General features: G+C 32.9%; 1 protein-coding gene across 2 annotated transcripts in view; it reads right to left on the bottom strand.

Annotated features, from left to right (window-relative positions):
* The window catches only part of LOC106867807 (atrial natriuretic peptide receptor 1), an 865062-nt gene that overhangs the window by 820171 nt on the left and 29891 nt on the right, over positions 1-15000 (bottom strand). The gene's annotated exons all lie outside the window — the stretch shown is intronic.

Here is a 15000-nt window from a genome sequence, read left to right as displayed (position 1 = left end):
AATGAGAGTATTTAAGGAATTATTTGATACAGTTTTAATATTTAGAGAAATATATTTTTCAAGAAGTTCAGATTAAGAAAAATCTTTTTAGAGAGTAGAATGGTACTAACCTTTAGGAAGGAAATTCACAAGTTGTGTGTTGTCTTTAAGAAATGTGCACATTTATTAAAGAGTACACACAATTTGTGACTATATTACTATATATATATATATATATATATATATATATACAAGAATAAGGGCAGAGAATCGTCAATTAATAATAGAATTAATAATTAACAATTTTGCCAAATATACAGGGATTAGCAATTGAGTTGCTTCTCCAACATACTGAAAATTTAGAAATAGCAGTCAAAGAACTACTGATTCCAAACTACAAATTTTTCTCTAAAGCGGATGGCGATATTTATGGCACACATAGAACAAAAAACCGGAGGGAAAAGTGTAAACAAACCAAGCCTTTAGTTAATTGGATACGAATCGTTTCATGGTTAAGTGAATGGAAATTTCACTATTCCACACAGTTTTTCTCGTCTGGCCGTAAAGCCTTTTCTGTTTGTTTTCCTGTCTTGTTTTTTGTCCGCCACTACATTCCTCCATGGCTAGATTTAATTTGCGTATACAAATTTAATCTGCGATCCATGGGACGAGCCGTTTTAACGATGCGTCCTGCCCGAAGCTCGTCGAAACGCCGGTGTTAAAACGTGGGTAGCTGATGAAGTAGAATGTTCTCTATGTGGCTCGTGTGTTCTCGTCTACGTTTGTTTGCAATGTCCTGTACCCAGATATGCACCTATACATACAGGTGGATGTCGGTATGCACATACCTGTACGTATATATGCATATACTCATTTACTTTTGTTTTTATATATATATATATATATATATATATATATATATATATATATGTATGTATGTATGTATGTATGTATGTATGTATGTATGTATGTATGTATGTATGTATATATATATATATATATATATATATATATATATATATATATATATATATATATATATATATATATATATATATAAACAAGGCGGCAAAGTGGCAGAAGCGCTAGCACGCAGGGCAAAATGATCACCGATATTTCTTCCGACTTTACGTTCTGAGTTCAAATTTTGCTGGGATCGACTTTAATTTCCCTCCTTTTCAGGTCAGCAAAATAGGTAGCAGTTTACTATTGGAGTCGATGTAATCGACTTATTCGGTTATGCGAAAGTTCTACCCTTGTACCAAAATTTGAAACAATTATTATTATATATGAAGCAACAAGCACAATGTCCGTAGCATAACTCGCTACAGTTTTTATTCTTGTTACTTCCATTGTCTATTCTTACTCTTCGGTGGTTTTAACTATAAGCAGTAATTTGGGAATAAGGTTTCTTTCCACATCAACAATGATGATATCCAACCATCCAAGATAAACAATCACAAATATCTGTTATATATGTGCATATGTGTACATACACACGCAAACATATACTCGGACATACGCCTACTCGTATGTAATATAGATTCACAACTCTGTGTGTGTGTGTGTGTGTGTGTGTGTGTGTGTGTGTGTGTGTGTTCGTGTGTGTGTGTAGAGATAAAAAGAAGACTATAAATCCGAGAAGTATGCTGTAATGTTTAAATCACTATAATGAAGGAATAAATGTAATACCGTAACCTCTATTGTTAGACTTACTATATAACTTCATAATACCTATTTGACTGGGACCTCAGGTTTCAGTCTTGGGGGTGATATATCCAGTGAAGTACCGAACAATATGTTTAATTTATATAATTACATGAGCAAATTTTTCGAAAACACGGGGTGTCAAATGAATCGGGGAGTAACAGTCATCGCTCAAGGACTTGAAAATTTGTACAAATTTAGAAAACAAGTACAATGATAAAAAAAAAGGAGCCTAGAGGGAAGGGAAAGGACATACTTGCAGGGAGAGAAAAGGTGTAGAAACAGGAAAACTTACACATGTATACATATATATGTATACATACATGTATAGACATACACATTGACATATATATATATATATTTACACCCAAGTGCACATATATAAGCAAATGCCAATATATACGTGTATGTGTGTGTGTGTGTTTGTATGTATGTTCATATATGAATATATACATACATACAATATATATGTGTGTATATATATATATATATATATATATATATATATATATATATATATATATATATATTTATATATACATAAATGCATACCAATAAAGATGTAAGTTTACATACATACGCACAAACAGTTACGCACACACACACATACGCATGTGAATGCACGTGAGCACACGAACACACACACACACACACACACACACACATATATACATGCACAAATATCCATAAAATATATGCAAATACATAAATTCATGTATCCATCAACTTATTCTTTCGCTAATTAATTTCTGACCGCAATACTCAAACATTTGGCCAACAGCCATTACATCCCTCTTCCGCTAAATCCTCTTTTTTTGTTATCAAATGGGGTTTAATGTAAGGGGAAAATAATATTCAACTGTCTTCATCTTCTTTGTTCGATATGCTTAAAAATATTATATAAATTAAAACTGACCCCAAAAAATTGTCACAAGGTAGATCTCTAGCACGTTTTTTTTCCTGATACCTTCTAAACTGAAGTGAAGACAGCATGATCTTTGTCTATCTCCTTACCTTCTTGGAGGTTTTAGGTAAAATTATAATAATGTGTCTATCTGTTTTAATTTAATTTAATTCTATGCTTTTATGCAGCTGAGGATTGCACTGCATTTAAATTGATGTAACGATTGCATTGTTCATTTAAATGGAGTCGCTTGAAACGATCGTACTGCATTACCTTTGGATATCCTGTTGTTTATTTAGATTTTAATCACCTTATTTTGAAACTGTATGGATAATATCGTACTAAATTCTGATGCCTCAACTTAAGTACCTAATTCATCTGAATATAAATTTTTGCTATATATATATAAGAGTTATTGATAAAGGATTACCAATGCGGACAAAATATTTCATAAACTCTCCGTTGGCACACCAGGCTAACAATATTATTTAGATTAGTAAAAAGAATTTGAAGTATACTTATAGCAGCATCTGAGGTTGTAGTCTATTACTGTTTGATATTATAAATCTGTCGTTGCGCTCCAGTGAAACTATTATTTACAGAGTGATATACAAGACTATCTATAAATAATGATCATTCGATATTTTCTCTATACTGGAGTAAGTTTGGCTTACAGCTGTTTCCAGTAGTTATTATAGGTTCCTTATTGATAGGTTTATCAATTGGTCTATTGATCAGTTGGGAAAAGTTGAACGACCCCAAAAATTAGTTTTTAAAATATCTGCTACATCAGTTCCTGTACACTCGACCAATAGCCTCAGCCATAAACAGAACCGAGATCAGTGAAAAAGTTATATATATATATGTATATCATGGCGTTCAACCTTGAGGAATTTTAGTTGAATGAATTGACACCAGGTCCTATTTTTTTAAAGCCTGGTACTTATTATATTTGGTCTCCTTTGCCGAACCGCTAGACACCATCACCGATTGTAAAGCAGAAGTTGGTGAGAAACAGAAACACTCACATTTGGTAGTCGGAAACTGAAATACTGAGAGAGACCACGTCGGACAGATGGATGGATAGGTGAATAGATAGGTGCGTGCGTATTTGCGTGCTTGCGTGTGTGTGTGAGTGTGTGTGTCTATCACTCTGTGTTTGTCCCCGATCATCACTTGGCAATCGGAGTTGGTGTGTTTGGTTCCCGTAACTTAACGGTTTGGCAAACGAGTCTGATAGAATACGTACCAGGCTTTAAAATATAAGTATTGAGGTTGATTCGTTTGACGAAAATTTCTCAAGGCGGTGCCCCAGAATGGACAGAGTTGAATAACTGAAAGAAGTAAAAGATATATATGATGGCTATCAATCGAAAACTTTGAAGTAATCGTTAATCTTGCCATAGTCAAAATAATGACTTGTGTACATACGTGTGTGTGTCTCTGTGTGTGTGAATGTGTGTGTGTGTGAATGTATGTACATATATCCATATATACTCATATATATATATATATATATATATATATATATATATATATATATATATATCAGGTTGTAAAAAACGTACTGTCCGTTTTCTTTAGATGTAAATATGTAATAAAATTTAAAGCTGTTTAACTTCTTAATTCTATTTGAAATAGACGAAACCATTAATATATCATTTTCTTTCAGATTTGGTCTAACTTGTCGTAATCGAAGTTGTATTCGGCCAACGTTCACTACAAGCAAACACATCCACCACGTTATTCTCTTTGAATTTCAAAAAGAGAATAGTACAACAGTAGCAGCAAAATGCTCTAAAACACTCATATTGATGGCGTAGTGATGGAATGAACACTCAGGAGATGGTCTTTCACGATTCAGAAGCGGGGTCTACAACCTGCCGAATGAATCAAGACAAGAGCGCCTAAGATGTTTGGATCATGATGAATTGAAAGATACTGTTGAAGCAAACCCAAGTGTTACAGTTCAGAAACTAAAGACGGGCTTCAACGTGAGGCATGCCTACATTCATCGTGAATTGAAAAAGCTTAATAAAGTGTCAAAGTTTGTAAAATGAAGCACGCATGATCTCTGTGCAGACAATCGCAAACAAAGTGTTGATTGTTGTGCATCACTGCGATCCGCCCTCCCTTCCATTATTTTTAATGTAGTCACTGCTGCAGATGAAACATGAGTACCTGACGATAATGCCAAGCGAAAACGTCAGTGTCTCGGTCGTGCTGACGAGTAAGCAAAGCAGCCCAGAATTGACCTGTGGTTATTCAGTGTATGGTGGAATAACTCATTGGGGGATACTAGATCATAATCAAACAATAACAGCCGATGTATACTGCCAACAGCTAACACAGTTGAAATAAACTTTGCAGCACAAACGTCCATCATCAACAAAGAAAAACATGGTGAAAACGCTAGAACTTATGCTCCACAGAAACTAAAAATCTCCTAGAAAAATTTGCCAAGGAAATTACGCATCACCCACCATATTCACCTAGCAGCTACAGGTTACTATCTAGAAGATTACAAAATCATTAGAGTGGATTAAGACTTAATTGAAGTGCAGAATCGAAAATGAGTTCAATTTCTTTTTACACTTCTAAACTTAAGGACTTTTATGAACGTGGCTTCTAAAAGCCCATTGTCAGACGGAAAGAGGCCATACAGAAGAATGGTAACTATCTAAATGACTAAACAAATTAGATATTTGCTGTTATTATTTCTTTTGCCTTATAAATAGACTCTCGAAACATGATGTGTGTGTGTACATGTGTGTGCATGTATATATATGTTTATACATACATACATAATGCATACATACATGCATATACATACATACATACATACATATATATATATATATATATATATATATATATATATATATATATATATATATATATATGTGTTAATTCTCTAAATATATATATTATATATATATATATATATATATATATATATATATATATATATATATATATATATGTACATATATCAATGCATGTATTTATATTACGTATATGTTTAAATGTACGTCCGTATATATATCTTATAACTTATTTCTCAACATTTTACTTCATAGTAAATATTTACACCAAGTTTGTACAAGAATTTATTTCTATCTATAAGATACTAATCACCATTAGCACTGAGAATGTGCACATCAATGTGCGTGTGTGTGTGTGTGTGCGTGTTACGTGTCGGTGCGAATTACGGTGTTCATGTATGAAATCAACGTTTGTTTTCATTTTTTGTTGATGTATCTAGCCATAAAGTTTCTTTTATAATTCCGTCTGCAAGTATATTAAGTGTTAACTTTCCAACTATAAAAGACATGAAGCACATACAATACATAGAATTAATGAGACGTTGATGACAAATATAATGATAAAGACAGACGTGTATACATAATGTAAAACATGATGGACAAAAACCGAAAAGAAACTATCTAGAAACAAAGTTTACCACAGAAAGATATGAAGAACAAGACATCTCGTCAGTCTTAATGTTCTAAATTCAAATTCTGCCGTGGTCGACTTAGCCATTCACCCTCTCGCGTTCGATGAAATAAGTATCAGTTACGCACTTGGGTGGTTGTAATCGACGAGCCCCCTCCCCAAAAATTTCAGATTTTGTGCCTATATTAGAGAAGATTCTTCTTCTTCTTATTATTATTATTATTATTATGTTTTTTTTTCTTCTTTCTTCAAATTTTTTCCCATTTCTCGCCGAGTGTTTTCCGTACACCTAGGGCAGAGAAACGTTGTATGCATTCCCAATTTACACACGCAAATTCATAGGTAAAACATTATTATTATTATTATTATTATTATTATCATTATCATTATTATTATTATTATTAATAATAATAATAATAATAATAATATCATTATTGAGGCGGCGAACTTGCAGAATCATTAGCATGCTGCGTACAATGCTTCACGGCATTTTGTCCGTCTTTACGTACTGAGTTCAAATTCTACCGGTGTCAAGTTTGCCTTTCATCTTTTTGTGTGACACTGGGGTCGATGTAATCGACTAGTCCCTTCCCAAAAATTTCAGACCTTGTGTCTATAGTAGGAATTATTATTATTATTGTTGTTGTTGTTGTTGTTGTTGTTATTAAGGCGTCGAACTGGCAGCATATTTAGCGCGCGGGGCTAAATGCTTACCAGCATTTCATATTCCGTTACGTTCTATGTTCAAATCCCGCTGGGTCGACTTTGCTTTTATCCTTTCGGGGTTGCTAAATCAAGTACCAGTGAAACACTGGAATTGATGTAAACGACTACCCCACCCCACCCACATTTCACGCTGTGCCTATAGCAGGAAGAATTATTTTTATTATTAAGGTGGCGAGCTAGCAGAATCGTTAGCACGCTGGACGAGATGCTTAGCGGTATTTTGCCCGTCGCTACATTCTGAGTTCAAATTCCACCGAGTTTGACTTAATACCTTCAGCCAAAATTTGAGGCCTTGTGCTTCCTGTAGTAGAGTCCTCTTATATTGTTACTGATATTATGAATACAACCATCATTGATATCATCATCTTATCATCAGCTTCAATATGACAATCACCACTTTATCATTATCAATAAAATATTATTCACTATAAACACTGTTACAATAATGAGAATACTGTATAGCAATGTAGGTTAATATTCCATAGAATTAAGGCAGCAAGCTGACAGAATCGTTAGCCCCCAGGGCAAAAAGCTTAGCGGTATTTCGTCCGTCTTATGTTCTGAGCTCAAATATCACCTTTCGGAGTCAATAAAATAAATACGAGCTGAATACTAGAACTGATGTAATTGACTAACTCTTTCCCCCGAAATTATTGGCGTAGTGCCAAAATTTGAAGCCAAGATATATATATATATATATATATATATATATATATATATAGAAACATACTGTCGCTATTCTATAAAATGTTGGAGCGTTCATTGCATGCAGATAAAAATTTGCGTATGCGCGTGTTTGTGACCAGGTATTTGTTTATAATTGCGAGTGCGTTCACACACACACACACACACACACACACACACACACACACATATATATATATATATATATATATATATATATATCTTTAGGCAACTAAAGGACTATAAAAACATGATATGAATGCATAACGAATTATGATTTTGTTCGTTTTTGTTGCTTATCTTTTATTTCATTTATTTCCCATTCACTGAAATAGCTCCATAGATACTCAATCACATATTCTCCTGCTTGCCAATTCAAACAGACATTGAAGTCTATAGAGTGAATTCCGTCGTATATTAAGCTGTTTATTTACCTCATCCAATCTATGCATGTGTCCATTCACTTGCAAGTAGACCACTTTTCCAAACGTTTAGTTTTTTAAAGCTCTGAATGCTAAAGCATTCGTCTCCTGATTCGGTTTTTCGTAAACTAGTAGTTTATGTATAACATAGACATTCAAATAGTAGTTCAAATACAAGGTATAAATAAATATCTACTAACATTACTCTGGCATTAGTGGATAAGATGCCATCGTTTAAGAATGTATTGCAGAAAATTTATATTATTTCACTCGATTCACGTCAAAGTTACGTCAATACTTAACGTAATTTAAACTATTATTATTAGTCACTTCTTAACCCACTATTTTATACAAAACATAAAAAGTTTGATTAAATGAAACCTTGACTCGAGTGATACGTAATCGTATTTAGATTAAATGTAAATTGACAAATACCAGGCTCATCATGGATAGAACATTAGTGTAGTTACCACATCGCCATACATCTTTTGTGCTCATATACGACTCTAGTGATTTTTGGCTAGTTATAAGTACTATAAATCATTCAATAAAAATAGTATATGGATCAGTTATAGACTCACAAATCACATTGGTATACTCAGAGTATCCAGTAACAAGGACCAGTCCAAATTTTTAGAAGCTTAATGTAACTCAGGAGACAATAGACATACCCCTTAATGGATAATCTTTATCGAAAGAAATTATATATGGAACGAAAGTATTTATCAAGTGAGTACTATGGAAATATTAAAATATTACGCTAGTATGTTCTAACATTATCCAAATGTTTATGTATATGAAACTTGATGCAACGATGTGATGACCTATTGGATGCCTAGCTATGAATTGTTCAATTATCTAGCACCTAGACATTTCACAGAAAGTGAAGTAGATAATGCCAAATTTGCATTGCGAAGAAATACCATATGGAAGTAAAGAAGTTGACACGTTAAGCAAAACGAGTGGGGAGAGTATACAAATACTGTCAAAATAACAACTCTACCGTGCCAATTAAAAGATTTTTTCCCCGTTGAAGTATTGATATTTTAAATTATTCATGGAACCTCACTACGAAATCGGAAATTTGGTACTGACAGTCCGTGGATAATTCTAAGATTGCATTTCCGTCTCGAAAATATTCCAAGACGTCTTCAATCAATTCAACTGAATACCTTCTTTAATGCATATCAATCATCATACATTTTAAAGCAAGAATTACGAAACACCAAAAAAAAAAAAAAAAAGATTTCCAAACTGCAGTTGTCATTTAGGAAACTTACGGGATCGGAAATAGTTTCGAAAAATTCTCAGCCGTACATTATATCTAACATTACTCGCAAGAGTAAAGAAAACATCAGATTAAATGCAAATTCATTTAAATTTAGTTCCCACCAGGCTATTTACGCATTCAAAATGTTGAGAAGTAGCCCCGCTATTCACAACTGTTATTCAAGAACATAATAACTTTCTCTATCAAATTACACAGTTTACACTCAGGAAACCCTCAAGACGATCTTGAATTTTATGCATATTTGAAGAAATCTACGTAGAAAACAGAAAAAAAACACATCAACGACCTAACAAACCGTGATATTTTCTGATGCATGATTGTGTGGAGGCATTTTCCCAAAACAAACCAGATATAATTCGACAAATAAAAACATAGATAAACCTCATTGGAATAATATAGTTCTAGCATGATATTACCTTAAGTACAATTCCACCAGATTACTTTGACAAATTGTTAATATATATTCACAAACGCATGTACACACACGCATGCATACAAACATACATACTTACAAAGATATATATATATTTTGTTTCGGTAGTTTTTTTCACATAAATCAACATTATTATTTAAAGTAAAATTATAGAGTATACATAAATGTATTTAAACAAATAAACCAAGACAAAGCCATGACGACAAATGATAATAATTACTGTCTACAACGTTCAAACACATCTGTAGAGTTCATAAGGAAAATTTAATAAAATATAACAATAGATAAGTTAAAACACAGGAAATTCTTTTAATTGCCTGATGACACATGTGATAACGAAGTAAAGTACTGGGCTATTATGAGAATATATATATTATCATGAGAATATATATATCATTCAAAATTACCGAAAAAAAAACGAAGACAGGAGTAGGAACAACAAGCAGGTGTATTACTTTAACGCTAGGGAAGAATGGAAATGTCTTTTATGTTTTGAATCTACACTCTTCGAGAGAAAGTATTAAGAGAAAAAAAAACGGAGTGAGAATGACAAAAAAGCGAAGAAAAAGAATGTTCTTTATGGAATTTAACAGTTCAACATGATGAATACATGTATATATATATATATATATATATATACAATTGGGGGTGATACATCCAGTGACGTACCGAATAATATATTTACTTTATATAATTAGATGAGCAAATTTTTCAAAAACACGAAGTTTCAAATGAATCAGAGTAACAGTCATCGCTCAAGGACTTGAAAATTTGTACAAATTTAGAAAACAAGTACAATGATAAAAACAAAAGGAGAAAAGGTGCAGAAACTGGAAAACTTACACATGTATACATATTTATATATGTATACATGCATGTATAGACATACACATTGACAGTTTAATTTCCTTTTACACTTCTAAACTTAAGAACTGTCTTCTTCTTTTCCCTAAGGATTACATTATAAGGAGCAAAAGCTTCCCCATAATCTTGAAAAAGCGTTGAGCATATGGATCCATAACCACGAACATAGAAAGACCTTTTTTGATATATGCAAAATACTTGCTATATTTTCTTAATGGTTAACTGACGTGGATGAGGTTCGACTTCCTCTTCTATATTTTGCTGCTCGTGAAGATCTATTAAATTCTCATTCGTCAGGGCCTGCTGCTTTTTTTCAAATAAATCTGTGAAATCCTCCTTCTCTATATCTATTTCCAGTTCTTTGCTCGTAGTCACAAACGTTTTGTCGATAACAACATTATCAAACCCCTTAAAATCATTCAGGAATTCCAGGCATATCTTCTTCCATACACTATTCAAAGCCGTACCTTGTACATCATTCCATGCCGCTGCTATGATCTGTACAGCCTTGTAGATATCGTATATCTTGCAGATATCGTATATCTTGCAGATATCGTATCTCTTCCAAGTGTGATGGACTAATCAAGATGAGTTGCAGCTATTGCTTGCCGCAGCGTTCGCTTCATATAGTAACGCTTCTAGATAGCAATTATTCTCTGATCCATTGGCTGGATCAGAAAATAACGGCAGTAACGTTGGGGTCAAAATCTATGATATTTTGCGGGCGACCAGGAGCATTATTTAATATAAGTAAAACCTTAAAACGAATCCCTTTCTTACAGTACTTCTCTGGTGCTGGCATAAATTGATTGAAGAACAAATCTCCAAAAACAATACCAGTAACCCATGCTTTTGAATTAGCCATCCATATAACATGGAGAGATGCCTTGGGTATGTTCTTCAGGGCACGGGGGTTGTGTGCATGATACACAAGCAATGACTTTAAATTTAAGTCTCCTGTACAACTACCTTCCAACATAATGGTTACACGTATTTATGAGACCTTGTAGCTTGGAATAGTTTTGTCCTCCTTTGAAATGAATGGACAGTCTGATAATTTTTTCCAATACAATCTAGTTTCGTCTACGTTAAAAATCTGTTCAGGAAGAAACCCGTTTTCATCGATGATTTTCTATATTGCATTAGGAAATTCTGCTGCTGTTTGTTCGTCAGCTGATACACTTTCACGATGTCTCTTAATGGAGTGATAACTGCTTCGCTCCTAAAATCTCATGAGCCATGCTTGACTTGCCTTGAACTCTACGTCTTTCTCATCTGGGTATTTTTCCTTCAAGTCCTCAAATAAAGACGACACTTTCTCTTGAATGATTTCTTGACTAATAGTAGCACGCAGATTATTCAACCTAACAATCCAAAGAGAAAGAAGACTTTTCGTTTCTTCAAAGATTTTGCCCCTTTTCTTATTGATGAGAGTTTTCTTCATCCATGGGGCTTCAGATTTGATATGTACTAAAATCTACTCCTTATTATGTACAATCGTCGATACAGTTGTTCGACTTATCCCAAAATATCATACAATTGCTACCACTTTTTTCACATTTTACATGGCGTTTTGTCATAGCAAGTTTATCCTCAAGGTTTATAGCATGGCACTTACCACTTTCTCTATGAATTTTCTAAGAAGCCATAGGGGCAAACAAACAAAGTCACATGAATGAGAATGAGAAAGTAACCGATAAAAAGGTGTAAACTAATCTGAATTGAAAACAATCGTGTGAATCAAGAGTGACAGCGACGCCTCGGTAGATATTGGAACTACAGTGCAATATATGCTCGGAAAAGCTGATACAAGACAACTGATTTCATGATTTTGTTTACTAAGATACACTACTTTATGGTGTGTGTCTTAACATTTACTGTACATGTTTTAACATTTACTGCACGTGTCTTTATATGCTTTTATTCTTATTCATTGTACAACAAAATGATTTTATGTACTTTTAAATGTTTTCTAGTGATTTTATGATTTCAACATTTATGGCGGACAGACGTAAAGTCGAGTAAAATAATTTAACTTGATTTTTATTTTTCCATATATCATTTTTGAAAACCGACGTATAATTAAGAACGACTTAAATCGGAACAGCTGAAACTGAAGCATGCCTGTATATATATATATATATATATATATATATATATATATATATATATATATATATATATATATATATATATATATATATATATATATATATATATATATATATATATATACATATACATATACATATATATATATATATACATATACATATACATACATATATATATATATATATATATATATATATATATATATATATATATATATATATATATATATATATATATATACATACATATACATATATATGTACATAATATATGTGCATATATATATATATATATATATATATATATATATATATATATATATATATATATATGTCTATATATATATACGTCTCTCTTTCTCTCTCTCTCTCTCTCTCTCTCTATATATATATATATATATATATATATATATATATATATATATATAAGCATGTATCTATATATATATATATGTTTCTATATATGTGTATATTTATATATATACATTATGCATGTTTATATGTACATGTGTGTAGGGGGATGTGTGCTAATCTGTGCATCCGTGTACCGTTGCTTACATATAGCATGAAATCAAACAGAGTCGTATTACTGTCACAGGGTTTTGTAATATGACATGTTGTTTCATAACGGAAGCTGTCTAAGAACCATTCCAGTTCCTCTCATCCGCTTCGGAAGTAAATTAGTTGTAAATTAGAAAATTAAAAGGAAAAGCAAGAAATCAAGTGTGGTTATGCTCGCAACTGCTGGCAAAATTATCAAAACATCTTCGCACATGTAAAATACGTTCTTCTTTTATAATTACAAAGAGAAAAACAAACAAATACCTTTAATTTTTATTTCTTCTGTCTGTTTATACATTCCAATATCTAATATCTATGTGCATGATTTTGTGATGTTGTAGTTCTTGTCTCATTTATACGTATACACGACGTTAATATTATTTGTCAGTATTAAGGTGGTGAGCTGGCAGAGTCGTTAGCACGCTGGACGAAATGCTTGGCGGCATTTCCCCCGTCACTACGTTCTGAGTTCAAATTCCACCGAGGTCGACTTGCCTTTCATCCTAGTGAAACTCTACGGACGATATGATCGACTGATCCCATCCCCATAATTTTCAGGCCTTACACCTTTGATAGGAAGAACTATCTGTTAGTATTACCATTGTGCCTGAGTTTGTGTTAGTGTGGGCTTGTATTCTTGAATAAAAGCAGACCCGCAACGATTCACACAGAAGCGAAACGTTATATAATTATTTCTGAGGGCTCCATACTTTTTAACTCGGGGAAAAAAAATAAAAACTATGTCTACATTATTATCACCGTGACCCACGTTACTATTTTTAATTCCTTAAAATAATTCGATTCTGGGCCTCTGCTACACGCAACTATAGCATGGGCTATTCTTTCAAATTTATTTTCAAAAAATCCTTGCATGCCATTATGGGTTCCAGTTAATATGATCTCTAGTAGTTGTTAGGTTAGTCCCGAACATACAAATAATTTGACTTTACAGCTTCTCTCATTTCAATGATATTATGGTTTATTCAATAGAAATTAGCTAAATTCTGCGAAGCAATTATTCATATATATTTATATACAGGCAGACAGAATGACAGACATGCAAGCAGACAGAAAGACAGGCAAGCAGCAGACACTATAGCAATAAGCTTGAGGCTCAAATTCACTCCTTTCTAAATATTGTTTTCCTTTACAAATCAATCAATATATGTAATGCGGAACATTTCCAACATGGATCATAATCTACATATAATATATTTAATATTGGTTACAAATTTTTGAACAATGCCAGAAATTTTGGCTGAGGCCGCTAGTCGATTACATCAACTTCAATGCTCAACTGATACTTATTTTATCGACCTTGAAAGAATGAAAAGCAAATTCGACCCCGGCGGCATATGCACTCAGAACGTAAAGTCAAAGGAAATGCCGCTAAGCCGTGTTAGTGATGTAGATAATATCGGTTTCAAATTTTGGCAGAAGGCCAGCAAGTTGGAGGTATGGAGCTGATCGATTACATCAACCCCAGAATTTAACTGGTATTTATGTCATCGAGCGCTGAGACGATGAGGGGCTCCACAGAAATCTTTCATTGAAGACAATGTTTCCACAGACTGGGGATCAAAACAAAGCCCAAAGTGTAGATAATGTATAGTTTGATTATTGGTTACAAATTTTTGCACAAAGCCAGCAATTTCGGTTGAGGGCGCTAGTCGATTACATCAACCCCAATGCTCAACTGGTACTTATTTTATCGACCCTGAAGAAATACGTATCTGATAAATTTCATAGAATAAAAAATTACATTTAAAATGTAAATGTATTCTTTTAGTGCGCCTCAGTACAAGACGAACCCCAACGCGGTAGTTAGGTAACCTGCTATAGAATAAAGTCTATATAAT

Source organism: Octopus bimaculoides, chromosome 8 (assembly GCF_046866305.1).
Source record: "Octopus bimaculoides isolate indiv1 chromosome 8, ASM4686630v1, whole genome shotgun sequence".
NCBI classification, from domain to species: domain Eukaryota; kingdom Metazoa; phylum Mollusca; class Cephalopoda; order Octopoda; family Octopodidae; genus Octopus; species Octopus bimaculoides.
Note: the sequence above shows the minus strand (reverse complement) of the source record. Positions and strands in the feature narration are given on the sequence as shown.